The sequence below is a fragment of the Drosophila serrata genome, unplaced genomic scaffold, assembly GCF_035046125.1.
Source record: "Drosophila serrata isolate PLE 108 unplaced genomic scaffold, ASM3504612v1 contig_272, whole genome shotgun sequence".
NCBI classification, from domain to species: Eukaryota; Metazoa; Arthropoda; class Insecta; order Diptera; family Drosophilidae; genus Drosophila; species Drosophila serrata.
This window is the reverse complement of record NW_028257170.1, coordinates 10,395,861-10,407,949: the sequence shown is the minus strand read 5'-3', so window position 1 is coordinate 10,407,949 and position 12,089 is coordinate 10,395,861. Positions and strand designations below refer to the sequence as shown.

At 35.3% G+C, this 12,089-nt stretch overlaps 1 protein-coding gene across 1 annotated transcript in view; it reads left to right on the top strand.

Moving 5' to 3' along the window:
• The window catches only part of siz (Brefeldin-resistant Arf-GEF family protein schizo), a 48,728-nt gene that overhangs the window by 4,834 nt on the left and 31,805 nt on the right, over nucleotides 1-12,089 (top strand). The gene's annotated exons all lie outside the window — the stretch shown is intronic.

Here is a 12,089-nt window from a genome sequence, read left to right as displayed (position 1 = left end):
GCATCGAGCAGATGGGAAAAACATTTTCAGAGGGCGGAGCTAAAATTAGATAGTAATTGCAATTGATTCTTCGCTTTGAAATCTCATTTTGTGGTTGGTTTTTTTTTGCTGTAATTGTATTCCAGATGGTATTCTAGGGTGTCTCATTAAACTTTATACATTTCAGGCCTAGAAAGTTTCCAGAAAAAAAGTGTTTCCTGTGGTTTTTGGTCTTTTTAGCTTCCTGAGAATATTTTTTATAGTTTAACTGTGAGTCCTAGAGCCACTTCCTTAAAAAATATTACCTTGCTGATTGTTTTGTGGCTTTCTGAATCTTTTTTAATAAATTTTTGTGTGTGGTTTATATGTATATATCGTGAATAAAAGCTCTATAATTTCATGAATTACCATATTGACATAATGCCCTTGGTTACCACAATTATTATTGTGACAAAGCAGTTATCCATTACCAGTAATTTCTGTCTATATCGTTTCGATTGAGGAAGTGCTCTCCAACACTATAATTTCCCTCCCAAAAGTTCTCTATTGCAAATTAACACAATTAAGTTGATCGCTTTTCTGGGTTATTCCAGTGATCGCTCAACACACATGTGCTGTGTTCCCATCCCCATCCCCATTCCCATTCCCACCATGTATCGTGCTCCAGACTAGACCATTTATTATGCATCCAATAAACAATAATGAAATTTTCAGTTTTCGATCGAAAAGTGAGATCATGCCGCTGGGCAGACGAAGAATAATAATTAAAATCGTTTATTTATATATTTGTGAAATGTTTAATAAACACTGTCTCTCATTGCCAACTGACATTCAGACTAAACTGTCAAGTCTTAAAAATATTATTTTACAAATAAAGATAGAAAAGAAAAAAAGCTCGGTTGCGAGCTCAGTTGCAAAAAATTCCAGGGGCTTAAAGTCTTTGGGGGATTAGTTTCGAATTGAACAATGTAATCAATTAGAGGGCGTCCCCCTTGAGTTGTAGCATTTTGCATACGTCGTTATCTTATATATATAAAATAAAGCTTTTCTATGTGTTTATTTTTTTAAAATCCAACTCGTGCAGCTCGTTACGCACACAGTTACACGATGATTGATGAGACATATGTATGCGTTCATGTCCCTGCCCAGTGACAACTTCCGAGTCGACTTCGATTTTCCTCATTCAGCGGAACTCGTAACCAAATTCAAATGGCAGCCAGAGCTCTCATTGCTCCAGCAGCGGCTTGTCAATCGTGTTTGGCTCTGACAGCAGCGGCCCCAGTTTGCTGCTCTTTACATGGCCATAAGTCCCGGTCTTGGCCATCTTCTGGTAATTTTGCCACTCGATTCTGAACGGCTTCTCCACATGCGCCCCAAAAATGGTGATCGTGTGCTTTGGTTTCGAACCTAAAAACAGCGGAATTCGCCTTTGTCTCTGACTTAAGGAAGTTGAGTTGTTGGATGGATGGATGGATGGTCTATGTGGAAAAACGCGTAATGATCAGCAGCAGTTTTGGTTCGTTTCTATAGGAAGAGTATAACATTTGGGTGACGGGTTCCAGATCGTTGGTTGTGGTGGGAAAATATATTAGGAAATCTAAGTTTTCCTTAACAAAAAGGAATTATTATTTAGCTCATCAGGTTATCCACCAGTAATGGATGTATAATTAGTTAGTTATCTACTAAAAATTCAATTATTTTAAAGAACAAGTAGTAAAGCTGTATGATACTCTGGAAATGACAAGAAATAAGGAGTTATCTAATTAACTTTTTCTTTTCTTTTTTAAATTAAGCTAAAATTTATGAAAAACTTGTATTAAACTAGGCGGAAGGCATATAAAAATGTTGACAAATTAAGTCAAATATGGCTAAGAACATGTTGCGCAACACTCAAAATGGTAGGTGCATGTTGAGCAACATTCATTGGTGCTGCTAAATGAGATTTTTTTGTTTCAGAGGTTCAACTTGCACAGAAACAGTGCTATTTAAGTTTTATAGAGTATAAAACAAGGTTAAACAATTTAAACAGTAAACTAAACCAACTTAATATTGTCACGCCTTTTTAAAACACTTAAAACTCAGCTAACTCTGATTTACAATCATAGTGATTTATGCTTATAGCTGGTTTCTATATGTTTTACACCCTCTGACTAATACTCAATCCAGAGCTATATTTAAACAATTTCATACAGGCGTTTCTGTTTCTTATCACAGCTAGAAAATAGCAAAAATCCCATTAAAAATAAGATAAAAATACAGTGAAATCGAAATAGAAACAGATTTCCCCAATAGGTTATGAGAAATTACCAAATAAAGGGTGTATATATCGAATTTTTATTAGGAAATCTTAATAACACAATCATTTTGTTTTATGATGGTTTTGTGATCAAAAAGTTATGAATAATTATGAAATTTAGACACAGTCATGTAGTTGGAATATGATATACAGCCTTTTAAAACTACTAAAATGTCAAAATAACTGCCTTTGATTGTTCAAAGCTGTTAGACCTGTAATAAAACACTAGAACCTTGTACTGTATCTTATCATTTTATTGCTTCCAACCCAATAAAGCTTTCATCACCATCACCCTCATCAACAGGGCCCTTGAGACTTTTGTCTTATCTTTTGCCCTATGACAAAGTCTTTCAAAATGTCTGGGATGACATCTCTCATCTGTTTATCCCCACTCCACTCCACTCCACTCCACTCCACTCCACTTATCATCTGTGATCTGGTTTAGTGCTTTGCTTTACTTAAATAAGATTTAGCCAGACGGACAGACAGACGGACAACTTCCGGTAGAGGGTTGGAGTTGGATCACCCAAGTGCCAAGTACCACCCACTTTTGAGGTCGCAAAACGTGGGAGCAATCAATCAATTAATGCTGAAACGAGTCATAAAGAAATCAGTAAAATGAGGGAAAAACAAATGTGAATAATTTCGTGGAAAATCTAAATAACAAAATACAATGACCCCCGACTCCTCCTCTTTGACATATTAATGTTGTAAAATTAAAAAACCATAAAGAAAAATGTGAAAAATTATTCTTCTCGCCATAGTTTGTTTGTGTACAATGACCCAAATTTTCATTTTCGGCGGGAGGGATTCCCTCTCTCTTGTCAGCGCCATGGCTGAGTGGGGGTACTTCGCCCCGGGAAACCCTCCTCTGGGCACGCCCCAATTGCGAGTGCCAAGAAAATGCGTTGTTGCTCAATTTCCTCCTCCTTTCGCCCTCCTCCCCAACACTCTCTGTTCTGCCAGAGTGCAGCGCCCTCTTCCTCTGGTTTTAATATTCAAATTTGATCTTTTTCTTTATTTTTTCAAAATTAAAAGCTCAAAAATATTCAACAGCTGTTGTTGCATGTGTTCGATGAGTGTTTCTGGGCAGAGTTGAATGAATTTTGATAGCTCCAAAGTTGTATTAAAAAAGAAATTAGTAGCAAATTTAATTTTATGGGTTACTTGTAATATAAATATTAAATATTATATTACTAGCTAAACCTTGTATCTTATTTCTCAACGTTTGCAATATAAAATATATGATTGTTTTTTGTATTTTTAAAGCCCACAAAGCTGTGTTTACTTGATATTTGAAGATAAAGCTCACTCTTTAGTAGATTTCCAACTTGTTAATATTAAATTTATAAATTTAACAAGACTAATAAATAAAATATATTGCTTTTGCATTCGAATTGCCAGCACTGTTGTGCTGCATTTTCCTGTTTTGTGTAGGTGCTGCAGAACCAAACAAAAAGCCATACCAACAACCAATATATTGCGATTCATATGAATTTTTGTGGGTTTTTCGTTTGCATTTTATTTATTGTTTTTTTTTTTTCCAAAGTTCATATTTGTGTTGCTCATCGTTCATATGAAAACCGATGCCCCCGGCACCGATTTCCCCGAAGTGATATTGCCGCCATATCTTGACCTTAAGACTTTTGTCTTTCGCAGCTCGCCAACGTCAATGGACGCAGCAGCAGCGACGCATGCGCAGACGCCAGCTTTTTAGCTTATTTCTCTTTTTTATATATATGTATACTATATATATGTCCGATCGTTATTTTTTTCTTGTATTTTTATTGGTGACCCAATGGAGCGTCGGAGCGGCGCCGCTGAACGCACTCGGCCAAACGCCCACAATATATAATAATTTCGTGTTTTTAAATGCTGTTTATGTTGATTTCATTCATCGACAAAGAAACCACAAAAAAGCGTAGTAGTGAGTGAGCCAAAAACGTAAAATGAAAATGAAAACGAGTCGAAAACGAGAGCCACATGCAAATTGAAAGCGAATTGAATATATATAGTATTTTGAAGTAATCTGGTCAGCAAGAGAGTTGGAGCTGGTGCTGCTGCTAGCCAGTGGCAATGCACTCAAAAATTATATTTTCTCGAATAGTTTAATAATTATAACATTTAAAATGAACAAAACCTGTTCATCTTTGAAAGAAGAAGAAAACCAGTTCATCATTGAAAATTCAATCAATTCAATATTTATAAATCATTCAATCATAACTGTAGTATACATTGTATCTATTTTATTATTTTTTTCAACTCTTTATTAATTATAAAATTTAGATAAGCAAAACATTTTCATTAACGAATGGAATGAAATACAATTTATTAAATTTAAGATGGTTAAAAATGGATTTTAGAAAAATATAATATACGAATAATTAGATTTTACCTTTTGAATTTTTTTCCAAGACTTTATAAATAATAAAATTTAAATGAACACAAATTGCCCGGCTTTGAAAGTTCAATTTAGAAGTTTTAAAATCATTTAATCATAACTCTTAATTAGGCATTATCTCTCAAATTACTTTTCGCAGACTTGATAATTGCAAGATTTCAATATTTAAAGATTTTTCTACAATTTAGGATGGTTTAAATATTTGTTTAAATAGAATTTATTAAATATTATTAAAATAATAAGACAAATATCCTCTGAAGACTGGGAATTCAATTCAAAATGAAGTTCATAAATATAAAATATGAAGTGTTACAAAGTCAACTCCTTACTAACAATGATATCTGTTGTAAAACAAATAACGCCTGAAATTTGCCTGTCAAATTTTCTCCCTGTGCACCTCATAAGCCGGCGTTAAAGCTGAGCTGAGCTAGCAACTAGCCAACCAGAAGATAGCCATTTATATGTGCCATTAATCGATTGTCAGCAGCCTCGTCATGGCCCGCGATCGCCATTGCGGAGAGTGTGTGGAGTGATTGGGACACGGAGAGGGTGTTGACTGACAACCAGTTACCTGTTACCTGTTACCTGTTGCCAGTTGCCAGATACTCTGACATGGCCAAGAAGCTTTGTGGCTTCGCAAGAAGACTGGCGACCAAGATCGCATTACTCGGGGAATACAATTAAAACGGGTGTGAGAATTAACAATATATCGCATTACCTTATTGTTTAAATTGTATTGTTTTTTTTTTAATTTGGGCCAGATTATAAAATGTTTAAAAATGTAGATGATGTTATTATATTCATTTTATTGTGTGTTTAAGATTTCTTTGAAATGCGGGAATAATTGCTGATTTTTCTGATATTTCAATTAAATTAAAATTATAAGAATACTAACAAATATTTTGGATTAATGATTTCCTTAAAATGTGTTAGTTCTATTGTGTGGTGCAGATAGCCTGCGAAACCAGAGTTCTCTGATCTTCAGAACTAAGACATATCTCTTGTAAGATTCAAAAGTATCCTACAATCTAAAAAAATAAAAATTTCAACAAAGTAACAAACTAATAATATATTATAAAATATATATAAATATATTATTAATATACTAGTAATATATGATTAACTATACATAAAAACGAACAATGATTACTCTTATAAGAACATTATCTTCTCATTAAATCTGTGATATATCAGGTGATACAATTACAATTATTTGATACATAAAGATATTGTATCTTAAATTCCTGTCAAGCTCTTTCCTCATATGTATTATTACAATTAAAATATATATAAAGAGAGTGTATTTAAAATTCCTGTTAAACTCTTCTCGCATATGTATTGATTACTGATTTGCAGTTTGGCGTCTGTTACGGTTTTTAATAAGTCGCTCTCGTATTCGATTTCTGCTTAGTGCTAAATGCTTGGAGAGCTGCATTAGCGGATTGCATTACCCGCTTGAGACCAGCGACTGGCAATCATCACTGACTTCATCATCGACATTATCATTATCATCATCGTCACAGCAAATATACTATATATTGATGGTCATTATTATCCTCCACTTTTGCCGTGGGAAGGCGAACAAATGTCAGGTTTCTCCTACACCTAAAGCAATATATATACATATAAGAAAGTGAGGGGATCTCTCGGCAGGTGAAAATTAAGTTACCGTTAATTGCCAGACTGAAATATGTAGGATCCAACGCCATCGCCACCCCTTAATTGCCTCACTCAATTTACACAGGTCTTGCTCCCTCCGCCGCCCATGGCGAATTACAGGGCAACTTGTCGAATCGATTTCAAACATTTTGAGTAATCCCCGAGTTTTGGGAAATATTAGGAAAGCACCAACTTGGAATACCCAATTCGTGTTTGTCGCATTAACATGCAGTAAACAAAACAAAAACAAAAATTGGAAACAAAACGAGTGGAAACTGCAGGAAAAACTAAGCCAGCAAGCAAGCGCCCCCACACACACACTCGGGCTCTTTGTGGCTGAATTTTCCTTCTCATGGCCGCGCCGAGAGCTCTAAAAATAGAGTTTAACAAACTGAAAAAGTATTCCACCACATACAAAGACACGCACACAGTGAAACCTAATGAAAATCACCAGTTCGGGGGGATGCTGGGAAATTCTCTGCTCCCATTTTCACATTTCAAATTTACACACATATCGCACCTCGTCGCCGTCGTCGTTGCCTCTCATTTTTCCCCAGCTCTCGCTCAGATGCATCCATCCTACCCAGAAATCCGCAATCCACGGGATGGATGTGAGGTTATTCCAAGGGAGCAAATCTCAACACAGTTTTTTTTCCGCTCCTGTTCCCTACGTCATCGTCCTGTGGCAGTCAACATCCTCATTCCTTGTCCCAAGTCCTTTGTCCTGCGACTTGTCGCAATTCTTCAACATCACGAAACAGGGGAGTAGGCAGAAGGGGTTTGGTTTTGTTGTTCGTTTTAAAAATAATGAAGTTATTCAGTACTACCATAAAATATCTAATCTATTATCTGAACCAATATTATTAATTTAATTTAATTTTCAGTATTTCTTAAGTAACATTTCATGTCAATTTTGTTTTGGGTTTAAAATCATTAATTGAAATTAATCAGTTATATTACAAAAAGATAAATCTATTATCTCCCTCCATTATATTAAGTTCATGTAAATTTAGATTTTCTTTTCAATATCTCATGACAATAAAGCATCTGTAAAAAATAGTCACACTATTATCATTGAAGATTAAAAAATACTAATAAATGCTTTCAACTTTTAAATAAAAGCATAGAAGCATATAACAGCATATTTTTATACAAAATTTATATTTTTTAAAATGTGACCTTAATTAATAAAAACCATATCCCCAAAACTCATTAATATATATATATTATATTAAATATTACATTAAATGGCTATTTGGCTATTTGTTCCTGAAATGTTTCTGATAAACAATCTTGAATGTAATCTAATCAATTAAAAATGAATTAAAACTACATGTTACCCCCTCTGAAATTACCTTTGCGTACGCCACTGTTGAGATCAACCCCTTGGAGAGTGAGCGGAGTTTTCCCCGACTGACTGACTAACTGACGAGCCGGAGGAGAGTTCGCTGGCATGCATTCTTTGTCCTTAAGAAGAGGTGAGGTGTGGGGGCATAAAGGATGCCGAGTGGGTGTCCGCAGAGGGGGTGGCAGACTGAAATGTTGAATGTTGCATGCTCCATGGAGGATGCCAGCGCCTGCCACTTGGGCACTTGTGTAACAGCATTTCTGTTTGTTTTTGTGCATCTTCTAAGGCTGAGCACCCGCGTTCTCTTTTTCACCATGTCAAGATCTCTGGTGGGGTATATTGGTTAGGGAACTAAGTAAAAGATACAACTGTATATATAGATATCTGACAGAACAGATCAGGCAATAATACCTTTAGATATTTACAGATTGTAATAAACAACATGTTTTATATATTTTGTAATAACTCTGTTAAAATGTATTATTTATTCCCTGCTTCTAAGATTAAAGATATGACTCATATGTTCCTGTAATTAATCACATTGTTAGATAAATTGAAAAAAATAAGACTGTAATATGACACTTACTTCCTCCCCGAATTGGCCAAATCATTTTGCTTTCATTTTTTCTATAGCTTGAAATCATTGGTGTGAAAAGTCTTATTATATTCCTCACGAAGTCGTTTCCTTTGTGATATTTGATACCGACATGAGTACGTAGATTGCATGAAATGCACTTCCTTTTTTGGTTGTCACATAATTTCTTTTGAAGGCTGACTTAAGATTTAATAGGATTTAATGATTCCTGAAATATTCTCTAGATAATTTTGAGTTTTGGTTTCTTTTTAATAGTTTTTAATAGGATTTAATGATTCCTGAAATATTCTGTAGATAATTTTGAGTTTTGGTTTCCTTTTCGTTAGAGTATTCCCCAATTCATTAGCATGATGTTCATTAATTTTTTTGCTCACTGACTTTGTGTGTTGCCATGCGCCACCCCAATGTTCTGCATCGTGTTCTCCATCAAGTTCTCCCGGCTTCCCGGCTTCTGCCCCATATCATCTCGTCGTCTCCCTGCTCTGTTCTCCGGTCGCCTCCAGTTCATCTGCATGGATGTGTCGTGGGTACATGAAGTGCTCTTTAGCGTTTGCTGACATTTTCTCTTTTCTTTTTTACTGTTTTTCCTCTTTTTTTTGCAACAGAAATGAGGGGTAAATATATATAGAAGAATCGTGTATAAGGCGCCCATTTCGTGTAGATATATGTATATATGAATATTCAGATGGGCGGTCACTGCTCTACTTCGCCTAAAATTCGAATGCATTTTCATAATTTGTTTTTAGACATTGCGCTGTGGGCTTGGTGGAATGTGAACTTGTATTTACCGGTGCATTTCGGAATTGTTATTTATAAATATTATGAATATTTTAGAGGGAACATTATCACGAAGATTTCCTTAAGCTTCTCATAAATAAATTCTCATCACTACTTTGTATCACCTGATATCCCTGTGATTTACTTCCATCTAATACCTAATTCCTCTTCCGATTTGATCACTAATTTACTGCAACATTAATAAGCTGATGTATCTGACAGGAAGCCAATAAGCCTTGGGGCCTTGATATGCACTGGCGGAGTTCGAGGAGTAAACACACGCCTCGCTAATAACTTGTCATCTTTCTGGAACTTCATCCATCCCGACTAGTTCCTCCAGTTTCTCTCCCCATATATATATATATTTGTGTGTACATCCACCTACCACCCCACCCACAGCCTTGGGCGTTCTCTCAATATTATGACAGCCAAGAGGGAAAAATCTTTTGTTGCCTTTGCGCTTAATTCATCTCGAGCATCTCGAAGTTGGTCTTTCCTTTCTTTCGCTCTGCCGCTCCTATCCCTCGGCAGCTTCTCTTCATCATTCTCATCATCGTCTTCATCTTTGGCGTCTTGGTCTTTTCCGCGTTTCATTTCCATTTCGAGAATGATAAAAAAAAGAATGTAAAAATATTGTGGCTGCTCTCTTTGTGTGTTTGGATCCCGTCTTCAGTGGCGCTTTTGGGAGGGGTTCTATTTTGTTTTTGTTGTTGTAATAGATACGAAGAAACACTCCTAAAATTTGTTTAAAATTTAAAACAATATTTCAAATACTTTTAGCTTAAAAAATTAATGAAATTATTTTGCTTAATGCTTACATGACGTTGTTATTTTCTTATTAAAAATGTACCTACAGCTTTAAGCTATTCTTAATATCTACAATTTACACCAAAGAATAAAACAAATACAACCCAAAGGCTTACTGAAGAAATAAACACCAATAAAGCATCTGACATAAACTTTGTTTTATCATAAACTCGAAAGCAATATTTCTTATTATTATTCGTTGAAATATTCATATAAATCTCTCCCCAAAAAGTATAAATGGAGCCCATCCCTCCTTCTTTATTCTCTCAAATATTCAGCTTTTGTTTGTTTTTCTTACTTTTTGCGTTGACAGGGATTAAAACTTGTTCTACTATTATCTGCCAGAAAATTGTCTTTTCACTGCTTTTTTTCTTTGTCTTTTTTTGTGTTATTTTTCGTTATCCTCGCGTTGCAGTTGCATTTTTGATGCGCTTCATTGTCAGTTGACCCAATTTGGTGGGCGTGGACCTCGGGGCAAGTAGCTCCCACACTAACACCAGCCTCCCTTTTTCACTCCCTATCCCAGCCCCCGTTGGAAAACCCCGCTTTTCCCGCACTGCGGCCTCCTGAAAAATTCATGTCTTGAGAAGCCATTCAGAGTTTTGAACTTCTTTCCAAGTTGATTTCTGTTCACACAATAAAATGCACGAAGTGGGCGTGCTAGCTGGGTGGCTAAACAGTGAAAAAAATATAAAATATTGAAATAAGTTATATTTATGGAAAGTTAAAGGAATGATATTGAACTCATTTGGGTTTTAAATTCCCTAAAAAGGTTTAAACTTATGCTTTAAAATTTAACATCTACTCAACAATAACTAACCATTTTAACTAGATACTTTCAGGCACATTTTTAAAAAACCAAATGATCTCTTGAGTGCTATTGTCTGATTATTATAAGTTTGTCTAAACTAGTAAAAGGTTTTACTGGACTTTACGAAGAGGGACAGCCTCCCGGGAACTCTAGACCGCATATCTAGACTTCTGCCTTTCCACTTAGTGCGATTAAAGTTGGTCTAAGCTGTATTAAGATAACTTTTCAAATTGTTCAGCTTTTTCGATCAAAATTTTCCCAAGTGCAGCTCACAATTGCCGCTTGCAATTACCCGTTGTTGGTGTTTTTGTTGTTGATGTTGTTGTTGGAGTTGTTGATGTTGTTGTTGGAGTTGTTGATGTTGTTGTTGGTGTTGTTGATGTTTTTGCCTGTTGTTGATTATTAAATACTTATTGCTCGACTTGTATTTGAAAAGCGCGCCCAAGAATTAAAGTTGAAGGCGACGAGGAGGGGGCCGACCACTTTTGTGGAAATGAAAGAGAGATGGGTGAGAGAGACCTTTGTGTTGGGTTAGATTGCATTAGGTTGCATGCAACGGGGCCATAGAAAGTGCCCCCCAAACCACACCAAACCGTACCCGAACCCATTGGCAGATCCCCATGGAGAAGCCGCCGCGACTTGAGCACGCACCAGACATATAGGATATATATATAAATTAATTCGAAGGGTGGTGGTGTGTGCAGTTGAAGCTGTCACTTTTCTGGGTTTTCATGCAGCAGAGACAGCTCTTCTTCAATAGTGGGCAAAACCATATGGGAACTGTGCCTCGGGCCCTGGGACTTTGTTGGTGACCTCGGGACGGAGGTACATGCTCCCAAACAATCCAAACTATGGTAACTATGGTAATCACCTCAATTATAATAGTCTCAGTGCGATTACCCGCCAAATAACTCAATAAAAGTTGATGAACTGGGTTAGGGAAAAGATTCCCACAGCACGGAGTAAGATTTTATTTACGTTTAGAAATGGGTTTGTTCTGTACCTTTATATTTATAAAAAAAAAAAAATACTACGGAATTTGGCAAAAGAAATATTATTAAATATTCGGCGGAGGATCATAAAAAGTATGTAAGGTATAAAGAAATTTATTACATCTGCTTCTGTATTGTTTTTTTTGTAATTTATATTTTATGTTAGAAGTAGTCATAACTTGTTTTTATAATTAATTTAATATTTTTTATTTAAATTCCTTTAAAGATAAATTCTAAATATTTGTTTGTTATGTTAAGATAACTAAAATTGTCTTGACAAAATGTATAATGGTTTGACAGGAAATCCCGATTTTTATTAATTTTAATCTTATTACTTTTTTTATGTCTGAATTCTTATTTTTAATTTTATTGAAGCAAATAAAATTAATTAAATTACACTTTATTCTATATACTACTAATTTTT